Consider the following 18,283-nt stretch of genomic DNA (forward strand, 5'->3'; position numbering starts at 1 on the left):
TATAGTCAGTTTTTAAATCGAGGCAAGCTACTGACAAACAAGTTGATGGTACATGGGTTTCAACAGTCTCGATTGAAGTCAGCATTTTGCAAATTCTATGGTCGTTATAACGATCTAGTTCATCAATACAATCTATCATTGGGTCAAATGCTGCCTGACATGTTTCATAGCGATTGTTAAGTCGTTCTTGGCACACTGATTTTGACTACGGATAACACCGTTTACCTGATCGGGGTATAGGGCTCACGACGGATGTGACCGGTCGACAGGGGATGCTTGCTCCTCCTAGGCACCTGATCCCACCTCTGGTGTGCCTAGGGGTCCGTGTTTACCCAACTATCTATTTTGTATTGCTTATAGGAGTTGTAAGATTGATCATTGTTCGTTATCTTCACCTTTCATATACAAAAGGATCGAATATGAAATGATGTTATTAAAATTTGTAAAAATTCAGCATATACAGTATAAAATATACTTATTTATTATCTGATGTGCATAATTCAGTTCTTGACTGTTTTTAAGACCAACATTCTTTTAACGTAATTTCTAAGAGTGAGTTTGGTAAAAAGGGGGAATTGATTCTGTTTCGAAACTACCCTATACATCGCTGAGGATATCGTCTAAATATTTGGCCTTTTCGGTGTTTAAAAAATTATGAATCTTATTTGCGCTTTCTCGATCATCTCTGTTCAAATAGGCATTAACTGTAATTCCTCTAATGCTGCGTACTATAACTAGATAATTGAGCGATTAAACTTTTCTGAATTATTGAAATTAATGCTCTTTTTACATTGTAAGATGGAGGGTGAATTAGACAACAACTTATTGATGTCGTTGAGGAGGTATTTGAAACCCTAGGTTGTGGAAAACATTACTCTTTGAAAAGAAATTCAAACAGCCACAGAAAATGTCATTCATCAGCGACCACCGTGGGAAAAATTCAATACAAAATATTACTTGTTGGATCATTTAAGACGTCTCGATCAAAAGGAAAACTTTTGTTCACATTGTGGCGAACATTTTTCTTTTAAACGTGACCTTTATAATCATATCAAGTATAATCACTTATAATTAGTGCAAATTGTAAGCAATGTGGAAAAGAATTTAAAGACAAATACGTTTTGGAAAGACATGCCAAGAGACATTGTAATGTAAAGAAAATGTACTCTAAATGCTGTAGACTCTTCAAATATGTAAACACTCACGAAATGTCTTGCAGCGTTAAGAAGACTAAGCATTTCAAACGTGACAAATTGCAATGAAACTTTCGTAAACCAAAACAATTATCACACCATGTAAAAAGCAAGCACAGAACTCCCAAGGTTGTTCACTGTGTATATGGCAAATCATACAAATAAATGTTTGCTTTCAAACAACTCCAAAATCAGAAACATAGAGATGATGATAACAATTCTGACATTGAAACACACAAGTGATTAAATAATTCAAGAACATTATATTTATACATCTATATATCAAGGTAGATATATATGCAAATATTCACATTTCAGTAAATAGGAATATCATGCGGTAGTTTTCAAATGTGTGTTTTGGTACGAACAAAATAGAATACTAGGCCATATTTTCTCAAAGTGAATAGTTTTTGATACGGCAAATTCCTCCTAAATCACTTGTTTATTGATGTAATTTTGATAAAATGAAATAAGGTACAGTTTCAATACGAAATTGGTCCTGCATTTTCTTAAATACAAAATTGTTGAACCCACTGATACCGTGTCTTTTATTGTTTGGCCAATCCCTTTTGAACCACTCCTAAAATACCAGAATTTAGCGTTGAAAAGTCTATACCTAACTTTCTAAACCTCTTTCTAACCGGTCTGTACCACATATTGCTACTATATTTAGATCACACGAGTCACTCAGGTGACCTATTGTCGTGGTCATCGTCCGTTAACGATTTTACATTTCTAACTTCTTGAAAATTAACAATTGTTACCATTATTGATGTGAAGATTCTGTAGGATAAGAGAAATATAAATTGTGAAATTTCTTATCTTAGCTCCCCCAGGGCCTCATGGGTGGCACCAAAAGCTGCAACAACAAAATGCCAATTTTTTCAAAAATACTCTCTACTCCACACATGTAGGAGAAAAACCAAATACACTATCTCCATGAATCCCTTTACTAAACTTGTGAAATTCAAGGCCCCTTGGTCAGGGGTTTAGGCCTTGGGGTGGGGGGGCAATATGGCTCTCTAGTGAAAATGTATTAAATCTTTAAATATTCTTTACTCTCAGACGTGGGAAAAGAAGTAAAAGCATGGGCTATGGTACTCGAGCCTCCAATAACAATGAGTACACTATCAATCTGACTTCCTCTATTACAATGTAAAACACAATCTCCCCAGTCTCTCTTTGCAATATGTATTTCATGCAAATGGTAACTGGATATTGGTGCAAAGACTCTACATAGTTTTTTCCAGTTCTATAAAGGGAAGTGCCTATTCACTTTTTTGTTGCTACATGTATCATTGCAGCCTTTTTTATTTTGGAGTACGTGTATATTGTAACTTTCTTTTCTGTTGGTGTAACAAAAGTACACTGTTTCTTCATGCAGTTAAAATCAAATCTGATTGAACTAAATTTAATTTCCATCAAAGATGCATTTGGCCGAGTTGCAGTTTGGAAAATTATGCACGCTTGCATTCACGAAGTAAAAACATGCACATATTTAATATAGTTTATAAGTATGAAGCTTTGAATGGCCGCAATAGGTATTTAGTGTGATAATGACCTTGACCATTGACCTTTGGATTTCAAAAGCAACATGATTCTTGAATGCCATCAGCATTTAAAGTCTAATAAACATGCACCAGCAAGTACATGTATAAAAGTTAGAGGCAAGCTCAAAGCTACAGTATATAGTGAAAAAGAGACCTTGACCTTTGACAAAGACGCACCAAGTAGTATGAAAGTTAGAGACCTGACAAGCTCAAACCTATGGCATTTAGTGACAAAGTGACTTTGACCTTTTGACTTCAAAACAAATAGGCGCCGTCTTCTTTTGGAGGTGATCATGTTATGTAAGTTTCACAAAGCTTTCAAAACAAATAGGAACCTTCCTCTTTTGGATGTAATCATGCTATGTAAGTCTCACAAAGATGCACCAAAAAGTATGAAAGTTAGAGATCGGACAAGCTAATTGTGTTACTATGTTACTTTTGCAAAATGTACAAATGGGGGAGTCTATTAATTTAAGTTTGAAAAGATAATTATTGGTAGGAATTATTCTATGAAGTATTTGAAATTGTAACCATTGATATTTTGACTCTTTATTATTTTAGCTTGCGAGTGTATCTTGACAGCCAACGAGTGCCAATATTCACCTATACAAGTTCAATAACCCTTTTATTATATAGCTAAAGTATTTAGTTGTTAAATTATATCTCTTTTCACTCAAACTACTCCAAAATAGACAAGAATTCATCAATATTGACATCTAAGGTGAAGGTGTGCAATAACACATACATTTCTTAACTGTTCAATATTTAACCCGTCATTAATGCATGAAGCTAACTGATTTTGTAAATGGGGACATAATTTATGTACAGTAAAGCATTTTGCTTAAGTAAATATCAAATACCGGCTCTGTCAGATTCGGAGGACCGTCGTCTGCCATTTTGACTTAATTACGTCGCTACGGTAACGTCAATATTGAACGCTCATACTCGGAATATTTCGGGCGCATACAATTTACGCAATGCAAAGTTAACGTTCAATAAATTCTCAGGATATTGAACGCTGACATTCTCTAGATTTTATGCATATTTTATAATATACTATTTATTAGCTATATAATAAAAAAGACAATTGCAAAGCAAAGAATGACTACAATATGTTCGTTATCAATGCAAAGATGATTTAATATTCATTTCAAATCCAAATGACACTTTCTTAAATTCATCACAATGGTTGGTTAATTTCCCCCTACCTCCACCGAAAGATGTACCGCCGAGTGGGACACACTAAACTTGAAGTTTTCACCGTTTATTTGACGTGAAATTTCGGAAATCGTAAAAGTATCTGCTACAGCATTATATGGCTTTAGTTATATTATATGAAGTGGTAGAATAATTGAAAATTTCACCAACTATCGATCGAACTTGTATCCTTGCGTGTGGTTGCCGAATTAAAGTGTCACGTATTTCTAGTACGAACTGCAAGGTGGTGAAAGAGTGAGAGTACGCGGGGATATCACTGTGTACCGTCGTATGTTAATATAAGACTAGTTTTATCTCTGTAGATCTAACAAAGGTAGATATGTCAACTTACCTTGTAAAATACACTTGCAATCCGCACTTCTACTGTGGGATTGTATACGGTGAGGTAGATACAACCCCAAAAAATGCCGAAGTTTTCATGTACGTTACTGTTGAATATTTCAGTGAAAAATAAGTTTGTTTTGTCTTCACCCAGAGATGTTTTTACGGATTACCCTAACAAAGTTTGTTCTACGTACTATTCTGTATGTAGTTCTGACGGATGGATTTATCAAAGACAGTATTAAAGCTACAAACCATTGATAAAATAGTTATATTCATGTTAAATGTTTGCTCACCATTGATAAAATAGTTATATTCATGTTAAATGTTTGCTCATTTCTTACATATTTTTTAAACAATGAGATGAAAGAAATATCAAATAAAAGCTCAAGTACTATCGCTGCAAGATTTTAAGGATTTTCGAAATTTGTTTACATGGTTTCGTATAAGTTTTACATTACGACCCCTGGATCGAGGCCTCTGCTGGTGGACTGTTAGTCCCCGAGGGTCTCTACAGCCCAGTAGCTAAGTAATTCGTTACTAGCTTGAAAATACGGATGTATATTTAATTGCTGGGATAAAATTTAGAAATTCGTTTCAAAATTAAGGATTACATCTCCCTCATGCAAAACTCTTATCCTTGGACGAATTTGGCTGCAGGTTTTGCCACTCTAGTTTTTCTTTTAGCTCTTACAAGTTGATTGTTATTTCGAATTTCCAAAATTCCGGCTTGAGCATCACTGAAGAGACATTATTTGTCAAAATGCGCATCTGGTGCATCAAAATTGGTACCGTATAAGTTTTACATTAGAAATATATATAGTCTAGACAAGTATACAACATTATACGAAGGATATAATTTTGTAATTTTTTAAGTGCAAAATGATATTTTGCTTCTTGTATCATTTCTTCAGGTTCAATGGTTATAGTTTAATTGAGCCTCGCGTACAAATTATGTTTTAAAAAATATATAATGTATTTTAATTACAGTAAACCACTGTAATATATATATATATATATATATATATATATATATATATATAAATTCAGTTCAATTGTCTCTTAAACATACAATCCAACACAAATATTTGCTTCCCATTATAATTTTCGATAATATTATCAATTCTTTATTATCAAACTACCTCAGATTAAATTAAGCAAAATGTGATTGAAAGTATTTCCTCTCAAATTTAGTCAACGACAAAACTGATCAATATGCCAAACTGAAGTACAGTAATTATACGTAATTGTACCTCTTGAGGTGATGCTGTTGGTTTCCATGAGATTGATCCTCCTCTGAAATGACTTGATCTAACAAACGAGAGCAGGGAAAGCAATATAAACACCGTTAATTTCATCTTTTGCAATATATTCAGCACAATGCGGACCTCTGTGCTTTACTTCGCTAGTCCCAACATCGATGTAATTTTGTTGAAATCCTGCTACATGTATTTTAAGCTTTCTTCTCAAAATTACATTTATTACTCGCGCTCTCTGCGGGGATTTAATAATTGAGTGATTTCAGAATGAATATACTTTCCGTTTCCCGTGTACCTGCGCGAGTTTTACATACATTGCAATGTCTCCACAACATTAGAATTAAAAAGAGAAAGCATGGATGGTGACCATGTTTTACTGAAGAAAGAAATTCTTGTAAATAGTAATGTACTGTACATACACATCCCCTCGCGACAAAGTTGAGATATATATAGGGATGTACCACACAGGCACTTTATCTTACCTCTCTGTCTCTACATTTCGAGTTTTTGAAGAACCTTAAGCTTTATCTATTGAATATTTCTTTATTGTAAGCTGTTCAAATGAGTTTTGTACTATATGAAAAGACGTGCTTACTATGACTTAAAAAAGAGAGCATATCATTGTCAAAATGAAAAATAAAAGATGTCATTGAAAATGAGATGAATTCTCTCAAAATTAATATTATGCTATATGTATTTGTTTCTTTGTGCTGGGAGTAATCCCCCTTACATTGTGCTTTTTCAAAAAGTTCCCCTCCTTTTTATCGGAGATACAATGGATTTAAAATTGTCACAAATGTAATACAACATTTGTTGATAAGGCGTAATATAGATTTCCGGTTGATAGCAATCTCACACTTTTCCCAGACTTTTAAGGAATGGAAGTTTTTATTATCAATATTATTTCATATATGCTACTTCCATTGCATAATGTTTCACTCATTGTGAGATGTCACCAGCTGTAGGTGAAGTACTTATCCATGGCACTCAAGGTAAACTCTGCTGTAACTCTGGGCTTCAGCATCCAAAAGACTAGTAACTCTCATTTCAACACGCTGAGTGTCTGACAAAGGCGCAGTGACTACATTTTTTATTTTTAATGTTTGACACGTTCAAAATACGAGCTGGTGTCGTGCTCTCAACTTCCCCGCAGTCACGAAGAGAGATCTTTAACCACTGAGCCTGCGCTACCTCAGACAGGAATTATGCAGTTACATCCTTGAAAGACTTCATGGCCAAGCTTAATTTCACCCACGTGCTTCTGCTTTTCCTATTACTACGGAGCGAAAAATTAGCATCAACTGAAATAATTGAAGACAATTTTAATTATTTAAAGATACCATTAATTCATTTGATACACGCAACAAATTCGAGTAAAGATATCTTCGAATAATTAATCATGTCTATGGCGAACCGTTTTACTATTTATTCGAAAAAGAGATATCTCTTAAACTTAAAGAAATATCTCTTTAATTTGAGAGATATCTCTTAATGTTATAGAGATATCTCTTTTATGAAATTTAATAGAGATATATCTTTAAGAGATATCTCTTAAAGACATGACCTTAACAAATTGAATACAATGGTCCTGCAAAGGACAAAGGACCTGCGCGTTTTGTATAACATAATAAGTACACATGATCAAAATGGCTGAACATGCAGAGGAGGTTGTCTCTACCGTGTTAAACATAGATCAAGTAGATTTGTTTGACAGAGTAAATAAAAAATATGTATATGTATAAGATCGAAAGCCTGCATCTCTTCACTTCGAACTTTTGCCATGTAACACAATTTTGGCGCACTTCCGTTTTGGGGATCATTCCGCATGCATTTAAGAATATTTTTTAAAAAATCATGAGCGATATCTCTTTCAGTTAGAGAAATATATCTCTTGAATTCGGAAAGAGATACCTTTTCTGTTTTAAGAGATTTTTTTTTTATTTAAAATCTTATAACGATATCTCTTTGATTTTGAGAGATATTTCTTTATCTTAAAGAGAGATCTCTTCATTTTAAAGAGATATATCTCTAAAATAAAGATATACTTCTCAAAATCACAGAGATATCTCTCTAATTCAAAGAGAAATTTGAGATATATCTTAAGCTTAAGAGATATCTCTCAACTTTCAGAGATATCTGTTAAGGTTAGAATTATCTCTCAACTTTGAGAGATATCTCTTAATTTTAAGAGATGTCTCTTTAAAGTAAGATATATCGCTCAAAGTTAAAGAGATATCTCGTTTTTTAATAAATAGTAAAACGGCTTGCAATAGATATATTAAATTCTGAATGATTATGGCATTGGTTAAATTGATAATAGCATTAGTTATTCCGCTGAATTGATACGAGGAATACAATGTAATTGAATCGTTGCTCTCCTCAAATGAATTGATGATATCAACAATTGAATTGATGAGCGCCACAGTTCAGCTTAAGAGAGGAATAATTCAATAAATGCGCGTATCAATTCAATTGATAATAGCAATAATTGAAATATTCTTCTCTTCAGTTGAATTAAGGATATCATTAATCCAACTAATGGGCGAAATAATTCTGAGAGAGGGGGGGGGGGGGAGAGAGAGCAACTATTTGATTCAATGCACCATATCAACAATTGCATTAATGGTCTCCTTTTTGCCCTCTTTACAAAAATTGATTTTCGAGTTATAAAATCGTTGTATATTATGAAAGATATCTTCATTTGAATTTAAGAGATATACATGTATACCAAATTAATCTTTGCGAGCAATAATCAATGAACGTATGAATTCAAATGATGAGATAATAATTGAACTCCACTTTACCAATGATGTAAACAATGGAAATATACAATTATTTGTTTACATTCAGAAACGTCAATTTATTTCTGATAATGGTAAATACATGTACACGTGTATATAACTAGGTACATATTATCAAAATTTAGTGTATTGGTAAATAATTTACACACACACATATATATCATATATATATATATATATATATATATATATATATATATATATATATATATATATATATATATACTCTGTTTAAGGTATATATGACGTTGAAGGCGTGTTTATGTTCCAACGCATCCGAATCACGTGATATCGTCTTTTGTATTGAGCGAGCTATTCCAGGTAAGTCATAAAGTTCAAATAGATTTCATAATGGAGTGGTTCTAACAAAAATATTACTAATCTTTTTCTTAAGTATCAATATGGGGTACAACTATTGCCATACAAAATGAAAAACTTTTTGATAAGATATAAACATAGCCTAAATGATTTAACTGTACCTACTATCGCCCATATATTTTCAGATCTGTAAAAGTATGGTCGCACGGGGCCACACGCATATAAAATTTCAGCTAATGGGGAAAATGCAAGCTTTAAGGCAGGTATCAGAGTATAAATAGCAGCCAATGAGAAATTTGGTGGTAGATTTGAATTTTGGACTATATTCAGATTGCAGAGAATTATTTACAAATATCAAAATACTAAAGTTTATAATCAGAATTTTGCCAGACATGCTTTTCTTGTAAATGTGCACCTCTGGACATAAATTGAATTTGCTGTAAAATGTTTGCTAAGCTGTATTTTTCAGGGGGAAATGTGAAGCAGGGCATATATTTTTATTTGAAATTCAAAATTGACAGCCAGTGTGCGTGATTTTGTTTGTTATTGTTTACACAGGATGTTACCTGTACAACTCAGGCATGGTGACATACAGAGTGTAGCTATGTTTGACTTACTTATATCAGCCTCCAAAAGATAAATTCAAAATAAATTGGTTTTCAATTTGTTTCGCTTATAAAATCCTCACGTTGTACATTACATAATCCTGAATATTCAAAATTTTACACAAAAAAACAACAAAGGTCTATGGCTGTCATGCAACTATGATTAATAAAAGATTATTCCTCAAATAAATATTCCCAGAAATGACCCATGTATTGTACATCTTTCGTATTTGGTAGCCATTTTCTCACAAAAAATCAGTCTACACATGTGCACATTCATAGGTAAACGTCTGTGTCATTTCTATCCTTGATGAAAATGTTCCAAAGCTTCAAGTTTTTCGGTGGTCACTCCATCTCCTTGATGTAAAAGCATTGTCCAAAGCCTGCCATGCAAGGTGAAGATAACGAACAGTGATCATTATCATAAATCCCATAAGCAATACAAAATAGATAGTTTGGCAAACATGGATCCCTGGACACACCAGAGGTGGGATCAGGTGCCTAGGAGGAGTAAGCATCCCCTGTCGACCGCTCACACCTGCCGTGAGCCCTATATCTTGATCAGGTAAACGGAGTTATCCGTAGTCAAAATCAGTGTGTCACGAACGGTCTAACAATCGGTATGAAACACGTCAGACAGCATTTGACCCAATGATAGGTTGTATTGGTAAATTAGCTCGTTATAACGACCATAGAATTTGCGAAATGCTTACTTTAAACGAGACTGTTGAAACTCCATTATCATCAACTTGTTTGTCAGTAGCTTGCCTCGATTTAAAAACTGACCAAACGCAGAACAAGCTCTTGCGTATCGAATCAGTTGAGAGATATAAACTCCATATGCAGGTGATAATGAAATATTGCTACATAAATATGGGAAGTTGACGATGGAGAAGCTGCAATCATCACGCTTATCATAAAGTTGAGTTTTTAGTTTGCCGTTAATATCTACTTTTAATAAATTATCTAAGTATGAAGCAGAAGTGGACGACTCTGTGGTGTCTTTTATTTCGAGCTCACAAGGATATATCGAATCGACATATGAAGGAAAGTTTTTATTTTTAATAGACAAAACGTCCCCGATATATTTAAATGTCGAATTGAGGACCATAGCAAGAGATTTTTCTTCTCACGTAGAAGTTTCTGAATAAATTCTGCTTCATTTGAATATAAAAACGGGTCAGCTAACAAAGGAGCACATTTAGTGTTCATGGGATTCCGAAAGACTGTTGGAAGACCTGGTCACCAAAGACCACGAAGATATTGTCAATGAGAAACTCTAGCATATTTTTGTATTTCAACTTCAGAATACTTGTGCGTGGAATCAGAGTGGTGTTTAAGAAAGTAAGATTTGGGATGACTAATAACTAGATATGAATATTTCCGTTTTCCATATTTGTTGAAGAAGCAACTGTCAATGATTTCAAAAAACCATACATCTTTCTTCCATAGTTTTGAGTTCTTGACTTGGGTGGTGTGATTGCCTGTCGTTGTTATCTGTGATACATACATAGTAATAAATCAACTTGAGAGTGATAACTCCAATCCCTGTGCAAGAGCTAATGTTTTATTACCTCTATTTGCATTTCACTAACATCGAAAATTCATTCAGAACTGTTTTACCCAATTTTGCTTACAAAAGACCGTAACACATGTCCTCTGAATGATTACCGAGTAGGTATAGTACCATAATTAATGCTGAGGTGTGAAGTCTAATTAACCTCTTACATAATAACATGGGTGATCAGAGAATTGTCTATTACTTTTTAAATTTTGTTCTTTGATCAAAATAAGGAGAATTTTGATTGTATTACTTTTGTAATGTTATTTGACTGATGATTCACTCCTTTAGCTGAGTAACACACGTTCTATAGTTCATCTATTATCAGCATAATGGAACTTATTTTAAACTTGACTGCAGCCATAAGCGTCATCACCCAACATCAAATTTCTTAACTGCACTACCACTGGATTTTCAAATAGGTCAAGCTCTGTCTTTAAACTCAGATTTATATACCGTTTATGACGAATTTATGCACCATGCAACATTTAAATAATAAAAATACAAATGTTTTAAAATGAGTTGAACCACGTAAATTTTAACATGAAACAAGAAAAATTATTTTTATAAATATATTCAAGGCCGTTTATGTATAGCCATTTCATTTCATCCTTTGTTTCCATTAGAATTATAGTCTAGACCAGTACAAAAATTACACGAAGGACATCATTTTGTAACCTTTTAAGTGCATAATAAGCTTTTATTTCTTGTGACATTTCTTCCGTGTTCAGTAGTTATAGTTTAACTGAGTCTTGTGTACAAATTATGTAAAGCTTTTATGTTCTGTATAATCCACTGTCAATAATAGATCAATCCAGTTCATTGGTCTCTTAAACACACAATCCAACACAAATATTTGCTTCACTTTAATTTCGATTATAGTATCAATTATTTTTCTATAAACTACCTCAGATTAAATTAACTGAAACGTGATAAAAAGTATTTCCTCTCAAATTTAGCAAACGACAAAACTGATCAACAGAAGTTCACTAAATATACGTAATTCCACCTCTTGAGGTGATGCTGTTGGTTTCCATGAGATTGATCCTCCTCTGAAATGACTTGATCTAACATACGAGAGCAGGGAAAACAATAAAAACACCGTTAATTTCATCTTTTGCAATATATCCAGCACAATACAAACCTCTGTGCTTTGCTTCGCCAGTCCAACATCGATCTAATTTGTTAAAATCCTGCGACATGTATTTTAAGCCTTCTTCTAAAAGTTACATTTATCCATCTATCTCTCTGCAGGGATTTAATTATTGAGCGATATAAGAATAAATGTACTTTCCGTTTCATGTGTACGTGTGCGAGTTTTACGTACATTGGCTCCGATGTCTCCACAACATTAGAATTAAAAGAGAAAGCATGGATGGTGACCATGCTTTACTGAAGAAAGAAATTCTTGTAAATAGGAATGTACTGTACAGATATATCCCCTCGCAACAAAGCTGGGATATATGGGGATGTACCACACAGGCACTTTATCTTACCTTTCTGTCTCTACTTTTCGAGTTTTTGAAGAACCTTAAGCTTTATCTATTGAATATTTCTTTATTGTAAGCTGTTCAAATAAAAGAAATATACTACAGGCAAAAAATAATTCAGTTACAATGTATGTAAAAAAAAAAAAAAAAAAAAAAAAAAAAAAAAAAGAGTTAAGAAGAGAACAATAAGGAGAGAAAAATCAAAATAAAGCTTTCAATCAAAATTGAGCAGCTTAATGCAGATGAACGGCTGCAAAATTTACATAAAACGAAGAAGCAAACCAAAGACAATTGAGAGAAAAAACATTCATTCAGCCATGCGTCTCCACGCCGCGTGTCCTCAACAGGACCTGCATCTACAGTTTCCCCCTCCAAGTGTAAATGAATGATCTGATGGTGGATGATTTCCTTACATGGTTAGGTAAGGAGTTCCACAGTGTGGCGACTGTATAGCTGAATGACTGTTTACCATACCTAGTAGTCCCTGGTCTATGTAGTTTCAGAGTCTTTTTGGTATCTGAAATGGTTGTTTGAATTTCTTAGCTGCACCAAGTCCTGCATAAACAGGAGACTGCTTACTTACAACTTAAAAACTCCAAGGGTCATGGTTCTTATAATCCTGGTTTTCAGTGAGGGAAGATTTCATTTAACTTAGAGTTGGTTGTAAGTACAAATACGGTCTTCATAAATAAATGGTAGAGCTCGCTCTTGTATTGCCTCGAATTTTCAACCAGAGGACAGTAACTAATATTTGTCATTATAAAAGAAAAGTAGAAGGTGAGTTTATCCAACCTATAAAGAAGTTTCCCTATCCGCTTTAGTACATTTAATTGACGAGCTGCTTTCTTGCAAATATTTGAAATATGGGAATTAAAATTTAGACTAAAATCAATAGTAACGTCAAGAGCTTCACTTCTTCACAGGCAAGAGTTAAAAGATATGTTTTATCATTTGTCTTTCTACCGAGGGAGATGGCTTGAATTTTTTTCTGGGTGGGCCTGCATTTTGTTTGCTGAAAACCCGTCCATGAGAATACCACTTTCCCTTTCAAGTATATCAATACAATTGTTGAAAACAAAATCAGAATGGGGTAGGGTGTTACAATCCGCAAAGTTTTACATTGCTGGGTCTTTAAGGGTATATATGAGCTAAAAACTTTATATGAATTTGAGTGCAGATATATGGTATAAATGTTAAATTAAAACGTTTCACCTTATTCTGAAGTTATTTGATTGAAATATCCGTTGCAGTCGTGTAGAATATTAATGAGATGTGGTATTTTCAACAAAATAAGGAATATCAATAATGAAAATATCAAACATTACTAATCCGAGTATAGAGCCCTGTGGTACCCCCTTGAAAATATCAAGAAAGGAACTTTATATTTTTGCCAATTTTGAGACATTGTTTTCTACACTATAGGTAGCTATGTAAGATATCTAGTACTGCGGGTGGAGAGAGACCATAAGGTTTTAGTTTGAGCAGACTGAGGTTGTGAGGGAGACAGTCAAAATCCTTAGATAAGTCCATTAGGATAGCAGCGGCATACATCAAGTGCTCTCTTCCAATCCTCAGTAATTCTTAAAAGGGTAGACTGACATTCAAAGCCTGATCTAAAAGCTGCTAGAAAGGGATGGAAAAAGTCATCAAAATAGGCTGATAATTGAGTGTTGATAGCGTTTTCAAAGATCCTAGGCATATTGTAAAACTTCTACGGTACCAATTTTGATGCACCAGATGCGCATTTCGACAAATAATATCTCTTCAGTGATGCTCATTCGAAATGTTTGAAATCCGAAATAACTATGAAGTTTTAGATCTAAATATAGCCAAAAACAAGTGGAGCCAAATTCGTCCAAGGATAAGAGCTATGCATGAGGGAGATAATCCTTAATTTTGAAATGAATATCTCTGATAAAACACTTACTGGTCTATGATTTCTCTTATCTAGTACACTGTTTTTCTTGTGTAGGGGGGGGGGGGCACATATGAGATTTTCAAGAAGTCTGGAAAGACAGAGGAAGTCAGTCAAGGACATATTTACAAGTTTTGTCGGTGGTTTGGCAATAATAGGCTTTGCAAGATGCAGTACCAAGGGGAAAATTCTTATGTACACCTGTAACCTTTTAATGTTTATGTTACTTATATGTTTCTTAGCAAACGCTTCATTCATTTATAGGTTTAAAATGGAATCATCTGTCCCCGAGTTATGGAAAATTGTCACCAATAGCCTTTATAATTCGGTGGTTATTGTCAATATTTACACGTGTGATTGATAGATTGAATATTGTTTTACGTCCCTCTCGAGAATTTTTCACTCATATGGAGACGTCACCACTGCCGGTGAAGGGCTACAAAATTTAGGCCTATGCTCGGCGCTTATGGCCATTGAGCAGGGAGGGATCTTTATCGTGCCACACCTGCTGTGACACAGAGCCTTGGTTTTTGCGGTCTCATCCAAAGGACCGCCCCATTTAGTCGCCTCTTACGACAAGCAAGGGGGTACTGAGGACCTATTCTAACTCGAATCCCCACGGGATTTTACATGTGTGATTTCAATGTTTTGGGTCACATTTACAAAGAAGTTATTGAATATTTCCGTGAGTTTAGTCTGTTCAGGTAACCAAGATATCTTTTTCTGATAAGACTGTCTATTTCTGAAAACAACTGCCTTTGTTCATTAAGAAAGGTTTAATGGTAGACAAAAAGTCTTTACATTTAAGTCCACTGTACATCTTTCAAGGGAGTAAGCATTTACTGATTATTTCGTTGTCTTGGTAACGTAATTTCTTTGGGCTCTTCTGTAGGCCTCCTAGTTTTTGCACTTTTGGTATTATTATGCAGCATCTCTTCTTGTAAATGGCTTTCCGTAGTGTTTTATTCGTGTAAGGGACTTGGTTTGTAAGATTTTTTCTCCTTTTCATTGAAGCATGTTTGTCAATGATAACTACAAACTTGTTGGTAAAATCAGAGAAAGCTCTAGGTAGGTTGATGTCGCTGTGGTCCTCGTATCTAAAATCCACCTGTCCTAGATCAAAATTTCTAAAACTACTCTCTATTTTGTATTGCTTAAAGGAGTTATGAGATGGATCACTGTTCGTTATCTTCACCTTTCATTGAAAACACTTTGCATTTGTCTGGATGGAACTTAAGGAGCCAAGTTTTTTAAAATCAAACAACTTATCCAGGTTTTCTTGTATGTCCTCGCCATGGCTATTACTGACTATTTCTTTGAAGATTTTGGTATCATCGTCAAAAATGAAGACATCTGAGGACACACATTCCGGCAGGTCACTGATCTGTAGCATGAAACATACTGGCCCAATAACTGACCCTTGTGGAATCCCGCTTGTAACTTTGTGCCAATCCGATTTTACTTCATTTACTTGCACACAATGTTTACGTTCAGGTAGAAAATGCTCAACCCAATTACATAGACAGTCACTTATTCCGTAAGCTTTCATCTTTGACAATAATCTCCTGTGTGGCACTTTATCGAATGCTTTCATAAAATCCATGTAGACTATATTGATAACTTCAGCATGATCTAATATATCTATCCATTTATCATGTACTGTTATTAACTCCATTGATGTTGACCTACCTCCCAAGAATTCAAACTGCTTATTTGCTAAACAAGTTAAACCTCTCCATGTGGTCTACAATTATCTTGTGCACAACTTTTCCCCCACTAATTTACATAGTATACTGGTCAAGCTAACTGGTATATAATTAGATGTCAACTTTCCTGTCTCCCTTCTTGAACAAGGTTGTTATGATAGCACATTTCTAAATATCAGAAACTTCTTCAGTATCTAATGACTTCTTGCAGATCAGATAAAAAGCCATATCTATTACTCATCAGCCACGGCTGAACGAGAAGAGGAGTGTAGTTTTCAGCCGTGGCTTGCGTCGATGATCTATTACTGTACTCAGCTCAACTAACTCTTCTGGGTGAATCTTATCTGTTCCTGATGACTTATTGTATTAAGACCTTGAATCCATTTTCTCTCTTCCTCCTGACTAATCAGTTCATTTTCGTCACATGTGTCTCCTCTGGTACTTATGTTCGGTAGTCCTTCATTGCCCTCCTCTGTAAAACACTACTAAACGTTTGCTGGCACATCTGCCTAATCCTTAGCATTGCTTGTCGTAAACTGCCTCTCCTGTGGCGCTGCTTTACCACTTTTGTTTTTCCTCTTCCGATTTAGGAATTTCCGGAAGTTCTTACTATTTGTATTAGTTGATTCTGCTACTTGCTTCTCCTTTTCCTTTCTCTTACGTGCCTTACAGTCCGCTCTATACCTTTCCGTGCTGCGTGATTCTGTGTACCTTTCCCACATTCTGTGTTGCCTTATGCTACTGACTGTCTCTTTACCAAGTGATATACTTCTTTTTGGTGTTTCCAGGTCTACTTTTAGGTATGTGATTGTTTATAGCTTTAACCAACTTTCTCATTAAAACATTTTACTGGTCTCCATATCTCCAAATTCCTGATCCCAATTGATGTTCATTTCAGTTCAAAGTGCCTTGTAGTTTCCTTTATAATAGTCCCTATGCTCACATTCTTGATTTTTATACTTTAAGTAACAGTTGTACCCGATAGACAAAACTAATCACTCTGTGATCACTCGATCTTGATATTAAACTTTCACCAAGTTATTGCTGTCCACTGATTTTGACTACAGATTACTCCGGTATGACCAGGGGTCCGTGTTTGTCCAACTCTTTATTTTGTATTCTTTATAGGAGTTATGAGATTGATCACTGTTCGTTATCTTCACCTTTCACTAATATTGGGTCCAATAGTCATGGCTCCTGTCCATGTCTATGCCTTGTATAATCATCCCTTAGACACCAAGAATGCTTCAACTGTAATATCACTTAATTGTACTCCATGCTGCCCAGCCTGTTTGGAAAGTTAAAATATCCTGCTATAAGCAAATGAGAGTATCTAAGATTACGGGCTGTACTTAGTAACGTATTCAGTTCTTGTAGATTTTCCTCAGATGACGACATGGGCCCTTGTAGATACAACCAAACAACAATTTGTCTTAGTTTTTATTTTTTTTTTATTTTTTTTTTTTTATTTAACTTGATTCACACACTTTCACTGAAGTTATCATCTATCTGTAACTCAACTGAATTTTACTCAATCCCTTTTTGCATAAATGATTATTCCTCTTTTTGCTGTAGCTGGAAAATTTCCTGGAAACAACTCGTAACCTGGGATTCCGCTTTGGACAGTGTCAACCTTGCATTTTTCGGTACAACTGTAATAATGTCAGATTTGGTGTATTTTGATAAAAATGTTGTCTTCAATTCATCCAATTTATTTTTTTTATAAAATACTGTCAGCATTTGAATGAATTTACATTTTATTTACATCGTTCACGTTTATCCTAGTCCTTATATTACTCTGACCTTTAACCTTCTTTCCCACAGTTTACATTTGTCCTATAGTCCTTATATTACTCTGACCTTTAACCTTCTTTCCCACAGTTTACATTTGTCCTATAGTCCTTATATTACTCTGACCTTTAACCTTCTTTCCCACAGTTTACATTTGTCCTATAGTCCTTATATTACTCTGACCTTTAACCTTCTTTCCCACAGTTTACATTTGTCCTATAGTCCTTATATTACTCTGACCTTTAACCTTCTTTCCCACAGTTTACATTTGTCCTATAGTCCTTATATTACTCTGACCTTTAACCTTCTTTCCCATGGTGGGCCTCTTTCAATGAACTTCACTTTCCCGAATTTTCCATTCTCATTCAAAGTATGGACTTCCTTTACTTTCTCCGTCATCTTTTCCCTCTCTGACCTCGGGTTATATTTAGCTTTCTATAGCTGTACTATCATTTCCAGTATTCTTAATCTTTGATGAACTTTTTTCATGAGAGTCTGTATATCTTTCACTGTCCTGGGTTTCTGATTGGTTAAGTGATCGTAATCTCCTGAGCC

At 34.5% G+C, this 18,283-nt stretch overlaps 1 pseudogene; it reads right to left on the reverse strand.

Moving 5' to 3' along the window:
• The window catches only part of LOC125645517 (uncharacterized), a 50,851-nt pseudogene extending 34,192 nt beyond the window's left edge, over positions 1 to 16,659 (reverse strand).
• Between the last annotated feature and the right edge of the window lie 1,624 nt (positions 16,660 to 18,283).

The sequence above is a fragment of the Ostrea edulis genome, chromosome 6, assembly GCF_947568905.1.
Source record: "Ostrea edulis chromosome 6, xbOstEdul1.1, whole genome shotgun sequence".
NCBI classification, from domain to species: domain Eukaryota; kingdom Metazoa; phylum Mollusca; class Bivalvia; order Ostreida; family Ostreidae; genus Ostrea; species Ostrea edulis.